Source organism: Aulonocara sp. 'chitande type north' Nkhata Bay, linkage group LG11, assembly GCF_057382095.1.
Source record: "Aulonocara sp. 'chitande type north' Nkhata Bay isolate Kocher_YH1m ecotype deep benthic linkage group LG11, A_spYH_male_GT1.1, whole genome shotgun sequence".
NCBI classification, from domain to species: domain Eukaryota; kingdom Metazoa; phylum Chordata; class Actinopteri; order Cichliformes; family Cichlidae; genus Aulonocara; species Aulonocara sp. 'chitande type north' Nkhata Bay.
The window spans coordinates 12,609,050-12,626,753 of record NC_141354.1 but is presented as its reverse complement, the minus strand read 5'-3'; the positions used below and the strand labels follow the sequence as shown (position 1 = coordinate 12,626,753).

Sequence of the window (17,704 nt, the reverse complement as noted above, 5' to 3'; positions counted from 1 at the left end):
AATTTTTCTAGTTTCTATTGTTATAGGATAAAGTTAAACTGCAGTTAGGCCATCTTTGCACAAAGGCAGACATATGCACTTCATCTAGTAGAAGTGGTTTGCTTTAGCCAAGAGGTACTTTCTATGATTTGGTCCTGTTAAGCCGTTGACGCTGAAGATACAATTATCACTGTTGGAAAAGCAGTGCGTGTGTTTCTATGTGTGCGTGTGTGTGTATATGTGTGTTCATTGTATAGAGATGTCTGGTGGTGATGGTGTTCTAGCTATGAGTTAAGGGCTTCATCAAAATAAAAACTTTTCCAGCATCAAAAAGCTACAGCACATGATCCATCTCCCTTTTTAGCTGGTGTCAGGACCAGTTTATGTGACGATGATGTGATGTTTGGGTAGTTCATTCTGATCTAACTCCCTCAGAATGAACTATGATAGTTATGGATTTTGGATTGCTGATGGGCTCAAGCCATTAAAAAAACAACAATATAACAATGTGCTATGAGAACACAGTGACAAATCTGTTGCATTTACCCATGTTCTTTTACAAGGCTCATATTACTTAGGAAGACACAGCTGTAAACAATAAAGATGGTATAGTATTTATTGAGTGTCCAAAATGAGTGGGAAATTTATGCATGCAATTAACACAAACTAAAAGTTCTACGATACAATGCTGTGTAATTTGTAGAACCAAATTAGCTTTGCATGACATGACACCTGTCAGTAATGACAAAAAAATCACATACACCTTCATAATGACAGTTTGCTGCTCACAGCAGATTAAATTATTATGCAAAATAGGTAAGGCAGCAAATGACTGGACAAGAAAATGATTTCAGACAAAGACCAGATGCTTGCAAATAATAATAATGCTGTGCATTATTCCCACTAACGACTGCGCTCTGTCTTAAACTATATCTAAAAGATGGATGTAGCCACTGTGCTTTCACCAGTCATCTTGTCACCTTGTGTTGAAGCCTTTATTTTAGCATTTAGGCTGAATTGATTGCATTTACACAGAAGGCGGTGTGCTATGTTATTAGCTAACCAGCAAGCATGGTTAGCAGGGAGTGCAAAAGCACTGTCTAACATGTTCATAAAAACAATACCAGAGTACCACTAACCAAGAATGGAGACAGTTTAATTACAAATCACATTATTGAAGTTTAAAACAAAAACCCACTGCAAACAAGGTAGCGAGGTCATGCTGAATGTTTAAAAGAAGCTGAGATAACGCCTAGCGGGCAGCTAGCTAGCTAGCAGCTAGCTAGCTAGCAGCCTCACTGGCTCTTAATTATTATTATTTACTTACTTTAAAACTATCTGTTTATTTTATTGTGTCCTCTTCTACCTTTTATTTTATATTACGGCATTTAATATTCTCCTTTACTTTATTATTTTTTTAATAGCAACTTAGGAATGGCAGAGCAAAACTTTTTCAGACTAAACTAAACTTCAGTGCTTGGATTTGTCTTTTAAGGATGTAAAAGTCTACACCTTAGAACCATATACTGGAAAATTATATATAGGAACTGATCAGGGCTTTGGATAATCCTTCTGAGATGTTTAGAGAATCACTGGTTTCTGCGACAAATGCTGTAATCTTCTCCTACTGCACTTTTGTGCTGCAAATGAACAGAATCCTCAAAACACAATGCTGTTATGATCATAAATCTACAGTACTGCCCAATTAAACGTATCGTTTAAACAGTGTCAGTGTGTTGTGTTTGTGATAGGCTGTGTAATAGTGTAATAACTCCGTCCCCTGTAAGCTGGCCAGGGAGGCTGTGTGTAAATGAGACGGTTCTGCTACATTAGCTTCATAACACCATAATCCCTTCTCCATAAACCATTGCATGCGCTGCAACATTTCTGATTTATGGGGGGTAGAGAATCAATGGGAAAAAATTAATGCTCGCGAAACGTCCCAGGGACAATACTGAGCAGATTTTAATTGTGATTTCATTCAGGCGGCTGTTAGCGAGATGATGAATGGGAGCTAACCTTCCACTCTGCCGAGCACTGGAAAGAGTCTTTAATATGACAATTAAGTGTCTGTCTTTTAGATTTTATTGTATCTTCCTCTCTCTATCTTGTGAGCTACTCTGTCCTCCCTCCTGCTTTTCTTCTTTCTTCCCACCCACTCTCCTTTAGCCGCTTCCTATCTTTCTCCCTCTTGACATCGCTTCATCTGTACAGTGCAGCTTTTGCACAGATTAAATTGAGACTCCAGTTTTCTCCATCTCAGAGCACTTACTTATGTTTTATGACACGCACTAAATCAATTTTATGTTGTTATTGATTTTTTTCCCACTCCTCCTATTACCCTCTTGCTTAAATCGACACAAACCATTTTGCCTTTTGCTCCCAGATTCTTCCCACTCTTGTTCTGTGGTGACCTTATGTGTACTCGCAAGACATCTGAGGGTGGAAAACTGTGTCCCTCTGTGGAAAGAAAGCAGTGCATTTATTGATACTGATATAAAACAAAAGGATATAACTAGAACTTTGCTTGCATTTAAGAATTTAAACACATAACCGCCCCCTTTTGTTCTCCAGTGTAGCATTACTGAAAATAGCGGTAAAGCATGCAGCAGACTTTGTTGCATTACCCCACTACACTAACAGGATGGAGGCTTTTGTAGTTTTAGTGGATGGCAAATCAACTCAGTTGTTTTAATTGGTTTTTCAAGTAAAAGACAGCATGGTTTATAGGGATTTTTAATTTCACCTTCATCATTACGAGTGACAATGCCTCTGGCACAATGCAAGCAGTCTCTTCCAACTTTGTATTTATTCACAAGTGCCCCTGCAAACTGAGCCAAAAAGACTGAAGGCCAACTTTTTCAGTAATTGAGTGAAAATGTAACCAAATAGAAATTAACAAATAGAGTAAAAACAGAAGTGAATACAATCAGCAGGCAACAATAATAACAAAGAAAAAATGAAATGGAAAATAATGAAAAGTAAATAGAGAGATATGTTTTAGCAGCAACAGCTCCATTTAGGCTTTATTTTTTTCTGTTTTCTTATGTGGTGATTTAGAAGGACCAACTGGTGCTGGAGCAGGGGTTAAATGCAGGAGGAGCTAGCTTGGTCTCAATCAATTTGTCCCTGTCTTTTGGCAGGTGCCCAGGCTTTGCTGTGTCCCAGTCCACCAGTGTTGGCTCCATCAGGGCTCCCAGAAAAGGCCTAAGAAGCAGCATCAATGTGACCATTTAGAGTGCGATCTGTGCAGATGCAGTAGGAAGGTCAGGCCATTGTGTGGCCCCCCTCCCTAGCGCCTTTCACTTCACCCTCCAGAACGCCGTCCACATCAAAGTTGTTATTGAGACCCCTCAATCGGAAATCCTGGTTTGGCAGGGAAGCAAGGTCTTTAAGAAAAGAATGACGGCCTTGACATAACATGGGCAACTAAATCAACGCACCAGCAGCCAAAAAGAAAGATTAATACTCATAGGCCTCTTTACACCTGTGCCCAAATATCTCTCATATTTAGTCTAGGTTTGGTTTACACCTGATCTTTACAAGTTTTCAAAATGTAAAAAATAAAACTCTAATTTTCTCTTAAAAGACATGAGAATTCCAAAAAAAAATTGGGGAACATACTGTCCTATGTTCAGCTATAAATTCATTTATGGATTATTTTAAAATGAGTATGATGTGCAGATTTATTTTTTAACACTTACAGTCTATTTAAGATCTTACCATGTGCCTCTTTTTATAAGTTGGTTGGTAATTTTATTACACATAGATTCCTAATATTGTTTTTGTTCTGAATAAGGGGCCCGGTGGCGCCAGTGTCCAGCAGCCTCGCCTCTGTCAGTGCGCCCCAGGGTGGCTGTGGCTACAATGTAGCTTGCCATCACCAGTGTGTGAATGTGTGTGTGAATGGGTGGATGACTGGATATGTAAAGCGCTTTGGGGTCCTTAGGGACTAGTAAAGCGCTATATAAATACAGGCCATTTACCATATTTACCAATAAAGTAGTTGACAAGAGAAAATGACATAAATAAAATTTTGCTGCTATACTTTGCCATTATACCTGGTTGCTATGGTTTACATACAACATAATCTAGCTAACATGCAGGAAAGTTTGTATATTGTTAAAAACTTAAATCTGTGTAGCTCTGTAAAACTAATAGTTGGGGCGAAAGGGGCGAAATGTAGCTATTTTCATATTAATGCTAGCTAACATTAAATTAACGCTAACTACCTGCCAGCTGACATTAGTTCACCAAACCTTGACTGAACTCAGGGCTCATTTGACACTTAATGTAATGCTGTAATTAGTTGTGGAAACATAGCTTCATCATATCTTTCACTTTGCAACCTCAGATGAATAAACACTTTATGGGGACATATTTGTTGTAATCTACTTGTAAGTAGTTACATGACACAAGCTCTGATGCAAGCTGAACAGATTCATCAAGATGTTTTGATTTTGTTATGTGTGATTACTGCAGATTTTTTTTTAATCAGTCTTTATTTTGAGATGTTTGAACACTCTTGGGTCCCCCTGCTGGTTTGTGTGTGTGTGTGTGTGTGTGTGTGTGTGTGTGTGTGTGTGTGTGTGTGTGTGTGTGTGTGTGCGTGGAGGGTAGGGGCAGATGCCTAGTCCACTTGCTAGGCTGGCTCTGTGTTATCATGTCATGAGTTGGGAGTAAAGCCAACCTCTTTATACAGATTCCTGTTATCACTGAAAAACAAACAAACAAAACAGTTCACTGGAGTTGCATTGCAAGATAATGTCACAAAGTAGGATAACATTTCAGTCTCTATTGACTTAAAAAAAAACCTCACGCATATTATATTCTTATATAAACTTATGTATTCTTTATTGTCAGTTTAGTAATGTTTTTTGCCACTTAGTAAATGCTGACAAATATGTAAGAAGATTACATTTTCAACTGAACTCACAAGGAACTTTTACAAAATTGATGGCATCCCTTTTTTCCTCCCCATAATTGAACATTACATCATTTCAGAGCCTTAAAACGATGAAGAATGAGACAGAGGTGAGAAAATGGAGACGACTGACTGAGAAGAAGGCAACTGACAGAAAGTTCTTTCTTCTTTCTGACTCTTCTTCTGTTTCGGCTCATGTGCAAAATCGAATTATGATGTGGACTGACGTGCACCAGCTGCCCCCTCTCCTGGGTGCTGTCCGTCACCTCGCCGGTCACCGCTGACAGCACTATGATGGATTAGGAATTGTCATCCAGGACGCTTGTCACTTGTTTACAAGTTGGCCATCCCTCATCTCTCAACACAGGCCTTATAATCTGGCCAACACTTCTCCAACACCCCCACCTCACACACACACACTTACACACACTGCCAGGTGCGGTATACAAGACAACACCATACATAACAGCAGCTTTTTTTTCTCCTCTTCCCCCAAACCTTTCTCTCGCTCTCTCTCATTCCTGCATCTCTGGGCTGAACACAGTCAACACATTTAATGCATTAATATATGTGTTGTGTTCACCAATCTCCCAGGGACTGGGGCGATGTCTTCTCCTGTCAACCCCTACCCCCGAGAACTGACTGGGTTTTATACAAACATCCCACTGGGAGAGGGAGGGGAGGCTCAGCTCTAACCTGCATTTTGTTTTTTGAACAATTGAGCCTTTAAAACCGTTATAAACCCAAATTTACGAACAATATGCTTTCTTTCTGTAAAACCTATTTTGCTGCTGTGACGGTGAATACAAACCTGACTGTTCTGTAACCTCTTGCTTGTAGTGGTCGTGCGATCATGCACGTAAAACAGCTTTCGTAAAATATAGATCTTTTAAAACATGTATTATGACATTGTCATTTACTTCATAACCAGTAACTGACAGATTAATTTTAAAAAATATATATTTTACTGTGACATGTGTCATTTTACAACTTTTTCCTCCTCCAAGCTCTTTTTCTGGAACAAAGCTGAAAACTTGTTTCCACAATTTTGGAAAAAAAAACAACCCCAAAACCTCGCATGTCAAATTCAAGACCATTTACCAGAAGCTTTCAGACTCAATGGTGTCAAGCCCGTGTCTCAGCAATGTCGAAGAAGGAAGCCCCGCAGAGCAGACTTTGATCTCTCTCCGCAGCATCTCTCAGCCTCCGATCTGCTGTGAGAATGTGTGAGTTTATGCTCCCTCTGCAGGCATAGTCCAAACTGGATGACGAGCTAACCAGCCTGCCTCTCCGCTTTGGACTCGGCCCTGCCAGCTGTGATCTTGCAGAGAGGATGAGTGGATGCCATCTACCCGGCACTACTGAGGCCATCCCTGTGCTCCCAGTGTGGCCCTTGAGAGAGGCCATAATCTTTTCCTATCTGCCTAATGGTTCCCTCTGTGGATTCTGAAATGGCAGGCCTGGGAGTGGGGGCCGCATGCTGAATCCTACCATGAGCATATTGTCATTAAATTAAAAATTTCCTAACACTCCCTTGCTTGTGGCATAACCGCCGCCGTGAGAGCGATCATAATTGGCTCTGAAAACATGCGTAATTGCCTTCAGCTGGCGTTCTTTTACAGTTGACATTGTTGAGGCAGCAGCGGGGCGATTGGTGAAGTGAATATGCAGCTTGTTTCGCAATGGCACTCGTAATTGAAATATGGTACGTGAGAGCGGAAGATTACATTAAAGCTCCTAGATAATCACTTGACAAGGGAGTCGTTGGATCGACAATCTGCTGCGGTGTTTCGGGGGAACCGGCCAGAGCGAACAGGCCAAGGAAGGGAGGGAGAAGGGAGGCAGAGTGGGGCAAAAGGCGGAAAAAGAAGAAGAAGAAAAACGTCTCTTGGCTTGCTCGCTTATTCAGAGCAGTCCTGGATTGCCGGCCTGGCATTCCTGGGCTCTTTCTATCACCACATTTATCCCACTCCCTCTCTTATTCTTCCTGAGACACACAGCCCTCCGCTGCTTCGAGTATACCACTTCCCCTTTAAGAGCTAACAGATGGCTGCCCATTGCAGTTGCATTTTATCCTCATTTTAATTTATATTTTCATTGCCTTTTATTTTGTAGTGGCGAAATGATACCTTTAATCAACGGCGGGACACACGACTGCCTGCAGTCAGCTGAAAACAGACTGAATAAACAGTTACTGTATTAATATTTTTTTACTTAACCAATAAGTGTTTAATTGAAACACTCTATGATATAAGTGCAATATTAATGATTTCTCTTAAAGGTCCTTGTGCCCCCTTTTTTTTTTTTTTATCTACAGTCCTTTCACTTCCTCAGCCTAATAGACAGCAGAAAGGGAAGTGTTATTTCACAAATATTTCAAAACCCCAGACTGCCAGTATGGGCACATTACTTGTTAACTGATGCACAAAAGAAAAGACAAAAAAGGGATGGTCACATTTATCCTCCTTTTTTTTCTGCAGACTATCTGTTCTTGCTGCTGAAGTAAAAAGAAAAAAAAAGAAAAAAAAATTGCAGGTGCCTCCTCTCTTTAATCTACTTCTCCTTTCACCATTATCTTATATTTGGGTATAAACACACAGACTGTGCAACCCGATAATATGCAATTAAAAACAAAGATCATTAAAAAGTTATTGGTGTCTGCCTAATTACTATAACTTTACCCCCCTTATAATGAGCGTGCATGGGTATTGATTCGAAGCAAATCTCCCTTTCCTCCTGGAAAAAAGCAGGTAGTTACTTTGTGTTAAATCATTAATATAGTAATGATTTTTCCAGAACACTCTCAATTAAGACCAGAGCAGAAAATGACCCAGGGGAGTTGAAGCTCACGCTCTTAAAAGTGTGATGTTCCAAATATATCGTTGCTTCTCTCACCGGAGAATATGGATAGAGGTGAGGGGTGTTTCTGAATAATTTAAAGCAGGAGCTTGTTGATTAGATTGTGCATAAATGTGTTTCTATGTTTTGGGACTGTAACTTTAATGTAAAACCGTACGTGCTAATATGCTGCACCGAACAAGCATTTTGTAAATAGTCAGTGATGTAGTGGTACGGCTCAACCTCCAGGAGGGGACAGAGAAACCATCTGACAGGATGAGAAATTAATAAAACACAATAAAGAAAGAATTACAGTAGAAAAACAGGACTGCAAACCTTGGCATCATCAAAAGTTCAAGTGTGCATGTGAATTTAAAAAAGATCATGACTAAACGAGGTAGTGGACCCTTTTTGATTGTTGCATTGTGGACACAGGTCAGCACTGCCCTGTGCACACCAAGCAACAATGAAATGTATCCTGATACCTTTCCTATATCAAGCATTGTGCTACAGTAGCTCTTCTGTGGTGTAACACCACATTGCGCAGACTTGGTTTTGCATGTGCATCATTGAGCTTCTTGGATCCTGCTTTATTGGTTCTCCTTCCCTGGACCAGTTTGGGTAGGTAATAAGCACTGAACACTCAAGAAGGCCAGCTGTGGCGCTCAGTCATCTAACCATAAAAGTCCCTCAGATAGTTCCCCTAATATTCCCAGCCTGACCACATAAAAAGAGCGCAATGATGCTTTGACGTCACTGGGCTAACATGCTCACAAAAAATCAAAAAGCTGGGAAAATAACAAATTTTGGACAAATGATGGCAAGTTACAGTACTACTAACTGTATCCTACTAAGGAAATTAATTGATAAGTGCATACATTTCTTTGCTGACATTACAGTAATTTATTCAGAGAATAAATGTCAACCTGATGAAGTGAGTGGGACCGGTTGTCCATAAATGCAGAAAAAAGCTGGATAAATGAAAACTTTGGCCTGTTGATGTGAAATATGTGCGCTTTAAACTATTTCACAGTTGTGAATATGAAAGAACATCTGAGTCATGGTTTTTAGGTTAGCATATGTCATCTAGACTGTCTTTGTAATTCAAATCCTGCTTTCTCTGTGATCTCTGAACCCCCCCCCCCCCCCCCCCCCCCGAACCATCTGAGGGACTCCAATCCTTGATTCGTGCTCCAACAATTAGATCATTTGTTCGTCTATTATCTCAACACCTGCAAGAAAATCTGTCTCAATTTTCCCCTCTGCTTCTGATCTTGTCTCCCTCCCTTCGTTTTCTGTGTCCCCACTGAGATGCTGGTTCCACCCCAAGCTGCTTGTGTCTCTGTCAGGAGGCTCTTGGACACTGCCATCCCAACATGCATTGTGCACATGCCAAGAGCCTGTGCCAGTTCAAGCCCTTATAGCGCCGAATACTTGTTGTGACCCTGCCTCTTCTATTCTTTGCGCTCTTTCGAGGCCCCTGTGCCAAGCACACACAAGGCTCAAGTAGGGATATACAAAAAACATCGAACTCTCCTCCCTCCTTCACTCAGAGCCATAATATTCACTTAGCGAGGAGCAGGACTGGCTGGAACAAAGAGACTTTTAGGTCTGGGCAATGATTTGTTATAGTCTCCATAACCACAGTTTACAGCAGCTTCCTTTTGAAATGCTTGACATTTTACTTCCTATTCCTTAGCTATAGTTGCTGGATACAGTGCGTCATCTTTGTTTGACTTTATCACACGTAAAGAGCCGTTTAATGTCATTGCCTAGGTAACCAGCAGGTTTTTGGCAACGACGCAGAAACGGCCAATTTGTCAGTGGAATGTGAGGAAGTGTCAATATAAATCTATTTAATCTCTCAGGGCTACATCCAGGACATGATTTTTCATATGCATATGAGAATATTTTTTGTATTACACACTTCTTTCTTTTTTTTTTACAGCTGACCGCAGATGGAAGTGATTGGTCCAACAGAGGGGGAGAAGAATAAAGAAGTGAGGGCAGAGAGCTTTTTTAATGGAGACCGCAGTTCTTCATTCACAGCATACATATTTACAGTAGAGTGTAGGGTGCTGATTAGACCTTTCAGAAAATAATTCTGACTTTCACTGTTAAACATCAACTGAACTTTATATATATATATATATATATATATATATATATATATATATATGAGTTTGTGTTTTGTTGACCTATCCATGCACCCCAACCTCCTCCTTTTGCAGACTTTGTTCCCGCTAAACAGTGCTGACACTGCTCTTGTCAAATATATTACTGTTGATGAAGGATTTGAGTCATGCTTGTCTCATTTTTAGCATTGCGTGTTACTGTAATCAAATTGCATTTCTCTGTTACGCAGTACTGTTACTCATAGTGTTACTATTAAATTCAATACTGACATTGTGTTATACGGCACCCTCAGTTATCTCTACAATAGCTCAACTAACATGTCTTTATTTTTCTTTTTCTTTTTTTTTTGTCTTGTGCCCCTCGAGTACCATCAGCTGCCTTCAATTCATGTGCGGGGAGGAGAAAATGATGGAGTGGTATAGACCTTTTGAGATGTGGATATTTGGAATTAAATTTTATTTTCATTGCATGCAAGGACAAACAAAAGGACAATAAGGGCACCGTGCAAACACTAAACTAGCAGCAAAGAACCCAGAGCCATGTTAAAGCCGGTTGCTTCCTGACACCAGCCAAGAAGATAGAATCTGATCTTCAACAGGTAACAAAAACTGAGAAGAGAAGTCAGTACAACCTCCAGTTCTACCTGTACCCGTTTCTTTCTGCGGCGATTGGTCTGTAGTGCTTGGCTGGTTTTCAATGTTGCTGTCAGCTTTGTGTTTATACTTAAACACTAAAAGAAAGATCCTGTGTCCTCATAAGGGTTAGGATTTGTGTCAGTGTGTGAAACTGTAGCCTAAAGTTTATATATAAGAGTGGCTCTCAGGCCATGTGACACAGTAACACAAAAGTACTGTAATGAATAGCGGTAGTGCGACAAATTTAATTCTCTAGGGAGTCTTTAAGTAACAGAGTGCATTAATTTTATGTTATACACATACACACTTTTGACAATAATGGTGAAGATTATATCTTGAAACAAGTTGTGACATAAGAAGCATAACTGTCAACATCTTCACACTTCTTGGGCTTTGGGATAAAGTCAGACAGATGTCTGTGACCTCTAATGTCTTTTATTGAAGATCCATGCCGTGACACTGTTCGAGCTCCCCTGCTGTACAAACTGAAGAACAGTGTGTCACAACGTGGCATTTATGTTCATGTGACATTATCAAAATGCTCATATGACAGCCCACCAATTATGAATCCCGACGAGAAGACACCGGAAAACATCTTGCACTCGCGCTCTTGCTGACATGACCTTTTTACCGAGATCGTGCGTTTTTCCCATCAACATCCCCCCTGTGCAGCCCTCTGTTTCTCTCTGTTTCTTCTATTCAAAGCTTCATCCTCTTCATCCCAAGGTAAATCCCATTAGGTGGATGTTTTGTCGTGGAAGCGATTTTTTTTTTTGTGCCACGCAGTTGTTATTTATTGGCTGCTGACAAGCCTATGAATTCTGGGGCAAAGTGAAACTCATATTGTTATCAAAAGCATAAAATTCCTATCACTTTAGATGTCAGAGCAGAGACAAGAAAATGAAACAGGTACTCATAAAGGCAGTGGGTGTAATAAATCAGCCAGGAGGGCCAGAGAAAGGAGACGCTTGATTAAATAAGGGGAATTAGGTATTTTTGCAAAAGCGGGAAATAACATTGATCTACGCTCCTGTCAGCAAAGACGCTTGACACCATTGTGCATTGTCTATTCTTCCCGTGTGTTTATAGTTTATCAATCTCCCTCCGACAGAATGATATCAGTGAGAGAATATCCTGCATCCTTTGGCCGCCTTGTTCTCTGCTGCTGGAAAACTGGGGGCAGACTTATCCAGGTTCTGAGGTTGCCTTCTTTGATTTCCTCAGCAATTGAATCACCAATCATATCCTGTAGCTTTGTTTACCACGACATATGTGAAATGAACCAATAGGGCTACTGTTTTTCCTACAGCGCCATAGGCATCAAGAGGCAATTTAAGGTCAGTCAGGGGTGATACTCTTCTCTAGTTTATACCAGGGTGCAATCAAATTTCGTTGCATTTTATGGGAAATCACTTTGGGCAAATAATTCCTATTTTTCAAGGGAATGTTGGATATCTATTTAATGAGAAGCAGTCTTGTTATTGTAAGAAAATCCAATAAATCTTCGCACTTTGCCTAACACAACAAGCAATCTTTTTCTTGTGTAGCCTGTTGAAATAACACTATATATACTCTCTTCTTCCACTCAATCTTCCCCCGTGGAAGCAAGATGCAATGCAACAGATTGAGCGCGCTTTAAAAGTAAACACATAAAACACGGTTGAACTGATACTTTTAATTTTCCTTGTTGCAGTTTTCTTTCCACAAAGCATCAAAAATGACACTGAATATACGAGTTATGACTCATGGCCAATTGCACATCCGTCTAAAAGCAAATTCTGCAAAGCCAAGTTTGTTACCCTAATTGCATGATTTCAGTAACGTCTCTCCCGCTTTGATTTGGAGGTGTCTGCATGGCTGATAGGATCAGTGAACTCTGGAGAGTGGGGTGACGACCTTCCACCTCATCCATCACTCGCTGATGGACATGTGAAGCCAGTCCCTGACAGGTTTGGAGGATAGGTGGGGGTGGAGGGTGAAAATGGGGTTAAGGATAGGGCCGGAGAAGGATCCGTGCTACCAAAGCATGGTGGCTGGAAGAACGAGGGCGGGGTTGAAGGGGGGAGCAAATGGAGAGAAGTGTGGCCAGGATTGAGGTCAGGGATGTATGATTGGGGTATAAGATGAGCCTGGTTAAATGTTTGCGTGGGGGGACAAAGATGGATTATCTGACTGTTTATGCACGTCTCATGTGAGGGAAAATAAACAAACACAGCTCACATCACATTTGCCACTATTTTTTCTTTCTTTAGCTCTTTTGCAGCAAAGGGCATAAAACCACGTCAGTAGTTTTGGTTTAGCATCCAGCATTTGTGAAGCAGGAACTCAGTCCAATACAAATGATGAATCTGGTAATCGGGAGCAGTGTCACTCTATTCTCCAAATCTTGCTGAGGTGTAATGAGTCTCTGAGGGGCCACTTGTTCCTTACATCCAGTGAAACAAGCACCAATGTCAACAATCTTCAAAGAGGCTAAAGTGAAGTCAACTTCTGTCTGAAGGTGCTCCCGCTGATTTCTTCACGTGAGCTCAGTGGAAAGCCCACGTTCCCATTACATGTGAGAGTGTGCATGCGTGGGAGAGTCGGGTGCGGTTGCACCCAAGAAAACCTCTGACCAAATCGCAGCCAAGGGCGAGTGACACCACAGCATGAAGCAGGGATGTGGTGCACACACATGCACACTCACAAATGTTAGCATGGAATGGGTTCAGTGACATTTGACCCTGGTCATTCAATTGCCTGTCAACACCATGTACTCCCATCGTTTTGTGCATGACTGTGCGATCATATGTTTTCCTCTGTCTGACCTAAATGTAGTTATGTCTAGACACTTCTTTCTTTCTGCTGCTGCATTGCTAATATTGTGCACCTCATGTCAAAAGTTTGCTTTTTCAGGAAGTTAAACAAGACTCCTTCCCCTCTCCTCGCAGACAGCAACTTCATGGTTGGCATAGTGAAACCAGGAACAGGCAAGGGTGAGCTGCTCAGTTCACTCTCACTCATGAATCTGAGGTTTCAGTGTGTATTCTTTTTACGTTGGTTTTGATTTCCTTTTAATGCTGCTGGGTTTTTTTTTTTTAAATCTACCATTAAGCAAATAAGGAAGCTTCATGTCTTAAAGCCCAGATCAGATTAGATCTTATTCTCTAAATAAGGATAAAGTATTGTAAGACAACAGTATTGGAAAACAACAATACAGGGATTGACATACATACTGCATATCATAATCTTCAGGGAGATTTAATCTGAGTAATTTCCTCTGATTGATCCTGTTGTTTCTGCCTTGTGCTTCATCAAAATATTTGCTCAGATGACAACATATGTCTCTATTCTGTTTTGGAGTGTCGCCATCAGCTCTGGATTGAATACAGTAAACACATACGCACAACTACACATGTTATCTGGTAAAACAACAAGCTGCCCTTGCTTGTCTTCTGCTGGTCGGGGCCTCAGTGGGATGGACAGTTTGTGAAAATGACAGGACATGCCAACAAATTGCATCACTTCTGCCTCTGTGGCCGAGGACAATGGGCCACCATATGCCGAAGTGGGGAAATGAATGGAGCTCATTTGTGCTGGCACCCTGAGCCCCAGCTCCCCTCGACCCTGCTGGGGCCTCCGTGGCACCGAGGCCGACACAGACGGACGAGCCCACCCTGTACCACACAGCTATGCTGCTGTCCAACAACACATCCCATACACCGAATCCAACAAATACAATTTGGATTTGTTGAAAAAAAGAAAATAGAAGCAGATGAATAAGGGGAAAAAAGTAAAAACAGTTTGACATTTGGTGCTACTTCCCTAATTGTGGCTGAGAGGGCATTTTACATGATCACAAATAATATTTAACACTCTACCCTGAGAATGCAGTGTTACTGTAATCAGAGTTCCCAGAAGTTTGAATACTTTTCACAGAAAACTGAAGTAACAAATTATGCATTACATACATACATACATGCAATACATACTCTTCTTGTAAAATGATCTTTATACATTCATATTCAGTATAAATGGGTATTCAGGATGTGCTGGTCCCTGTCTGTAACAGTAGCCCTGTTTGCCCATTTGTGTTTTTCTGTGTCTTTATTTGTGTGTGTGTGTGTGTGTGTGTGTAGGCCTGGGATGATAGCAGATGATTAAGGAGTGGCTGCTCTGTTGACATGAGATACTAATGAGGATGAAATGAGAAGGTCAGGGCTCGTCTCCAGGAGGGGGGGACACCCTCCTCCCACCACCATCACCACCAGCCCCCCCCCCACCCCGGCTTCCTCTGTCTTGGACGGACGGCTAATCCTCCTTTTTAATCGGCACAGGAAAGTACGCACATACACATATATAAAACACACACATGTACACACAGAGGCGCCTCTGATCAGGCCTCTGCATCTTCATAATGGAGGTAATTAGCTGCTCAACAAGGCTAGCTCAGCATTATGATTAGCACTTCTTTCTGAGCCCACTCAAAATCTGACCAGGGTGGCCTCTGCTGTCAATCCACACGGAGCTACATTGGAACTGCAGCAAGCATCAAAAAGTTTATTAGCTTAGCCTCATGATATATCAATGTAAATATTACTCACACAGAGAAGCCAAATTCTGACAGGCTGAGGCTGTTCTTTATACCCAAACCCCAGTCAATAGATAGCTTGCATTAATTATTAATATGTAAATATTTATTTTGTATCAATCGAAGTACATTTGGGGTGTTTTACTAACCTAAAAGCAGCAGCTATCAATCAATCAGCGACTCACAAAGCGATGAAAAAAGAAATATAATGAAAGGGAGCGCAGACGATGGCAGGAGTACGGCTGTCCAGCGATGCAGCAAAGTGACCTGTGTGAGTGTAGGGGAGCTCTTATTAAAAAAAAAAAGGTGTAAGGGTCTCTATCAGCATGCTGAACTGTTGACCCTGACACGGGGAAGGAAGTGCTCGGCCAGCTGCTTGCTATTATTCATCTCTCTGGATAGGCCTCAAAAGAAAGGTGATAGCGAAGGGGACGTGGGTGGGAGTGAGGTGGCATGAGAGCGGGAGAAAGAAAATGGGCGGGTCAGATCATAAAAAGAAGTTGGGCTTGTGAAGTGCAGCGAAGGGTTTGATGGAGGCCTCCTGAGCTATGATGCCTGTGCTTTTTAAAGAGCGTTAATCAAAGGTTGATGCGTATCAGGGTGACCTCCTCCACACACACACACAGCAAAGCCCCACCTTAGCCAGGTGTCATTTTTCAAACTCAGTGAGATAAAGATCCTCAGGTTGACACCCAGCTCAAGAGAACTGTTGATATGATTTAAGTCTGATTTATGTGTGTGTGTGTGTGTGTGTGTGTGTGTGTTTGCGTGATCATGTATGCGTTTCCATCAACAAAACATGAGGAGGAACCTTTGCCGCCCCTGTGTTTATCTTATATGATTGGACACATTAAACTCTGTTTATTACTACATATACTACTCCCTCCAGAGGGAGCTGTACAAAGTCTGATAAATTTCCTCACTTGTGTGAGCACTGGTTGGGGCTGCAAGTGTGCATGGATCAGAAAATCTAGGAGGTGCATAGTTAGAACAAACTGAAAACTCTGTGGCCCATTTCTCATCTCTTAAGGCTGGCGGCTCAAGGTTATATGATATGCAGAACACATGAAGAACACCAAGTAACATGGGTTTGAACAAAAAAGTTAAGAAGTTGAAAAGGCTTAATAAAAACATTATTTCAATATTGATGGACGTAGCTCTTTTACATTCTTGTGTGACGTTAATATATCGATTTAGAAAACCCTTCATTACAACTTCATTACAACCCATTGTTCAACAGCATGTTCGACACTTGATGTCGTCTTTCCCTTTCATTTGTCACCTGTGCGTATAATTATGCTTATGAGTTCTGATAGAACATATAAGAATATATAAGTGGGGATCATATTTTTGTGCACTTTTCAAGTAAAAAAAAGTCCCAAATAAACTACATACCACTTAAAGCTGATTTCTTCTATTCCGAGGGATCACATTTCTTCTCCTGTAACAAAAAATACATAAATGATAATAAGAATAAAATTACACAGCTGTAGAATTCATAGGGAGGGGTTTTGAATGTGTTCAACTGCAATCATTAAGCTTACAAAAAATTGACTCTTTTTTTAAAACTTTGACAAAAAAGTATTTTTTTTCCCTTTAACCTACTGCAGTTAGCGTGCAAGTAAAATACATCAAACTTCACAAACACGCTACGTACTGAGTTTCGCTTCTATCTAGTGTGATTGCTCCCGCTCGCTGTTTGATCAAGAGCAGGGGGAAGAGAGAAAGTGGTATAGAGAGCGAGAGAGAGAGAGGAAAAATGAGCCTGCCAGTGGTTAATTGAGCATACAGATTCCTAATGTGTCAGGCGGTGGCCTTGCAGATGAGGGATGGCACTTTTTTACGATGCATCTTCCTTTGTTTCCTCTTTAAGGCTAATGAAGTCAGCCTTCCAGTCGCCACCTGGGCCGGACGTTCAGACACTAGAGACAGTTTCACATCCCCATTCACAAAGTCTAGCGGCGAATCGTCATCTCCGACACCCTCTCCACCCCTACCCCCAACCCTCAGCCAGCCGGAAGGTAAATACACGCACATGCAGCAACACATAGAATGAAGGACTCAATTTTGGCATGCTCATACACACTGCTCCAACTATATATTAAAAAATGCATGCACATACGCACTAGTCAGGCTTATTAGTTGGACTTTTGTGATAAACTCACACTGTAGGCCAGCATTTGCAGCATATTCATTATCAAGGCTGCAGACCTGTTTATCTTTACTGTCTCAAAACAGCAAGCATCCATTATCCAAAGATTTTTTTTTTGTCTCTCTTGCTTGTCTTTTCTTTTTTTTCCCTACATGCCTTTAGGTCACCCACTAATGAGCTTAACACTGAGGAAACGTGGAAGCGATTAGATGAGGCTTGGCTGTTTGAACAATGGGGTGATGATATTGTACCTTATGATTACAAGCATTTATATCAACAGAAACAGGGGAGGAGAAACAAGACAGGCGAGAAACTCTGTAGATTTCCATGTGCATGCACGGCTGGGTGACTTTACATGGCTTTCAGTGTTTGCAAGCAACTAGTTATTGATGATCTCAGTTGTTGGCAGCCTCCGATTCCCTCCTTATCCTTGATCTGCTTTAGCAAGTTAGGCCTAAACCTCCCTTAGT

At 41.2% G+C, this 17,704-nt stretch overlaps 1 long non-coding RNA gene across 2 annotated transcripts in view; it reads right to left on the bottom strand.

Annotated features, from left to right (window-relative positions):
- Positions 1-579: 579 nt before the first annotated feature.
- Positions 580-17,704, bottom strand: part of LOC147318593 (uncharacterized) — a 65,628-nt gene continuing 48,503 nt past the window's right edge. For both annotated transcript variants that reach the window (XR_015131471.1, XR_015131470.1), the window contains exons 4-5: positions 16,478-16,523; positions 580-2,439 (exon numbers count right to left, since the gene is read on the bottom strand). This is a non-coding gene — a long non-coding RNA (uncharacterized LOC147318593). The remainder of the gene's footprint in view (positions 2,440-16,477; positions 16,524-17,704) is intronic.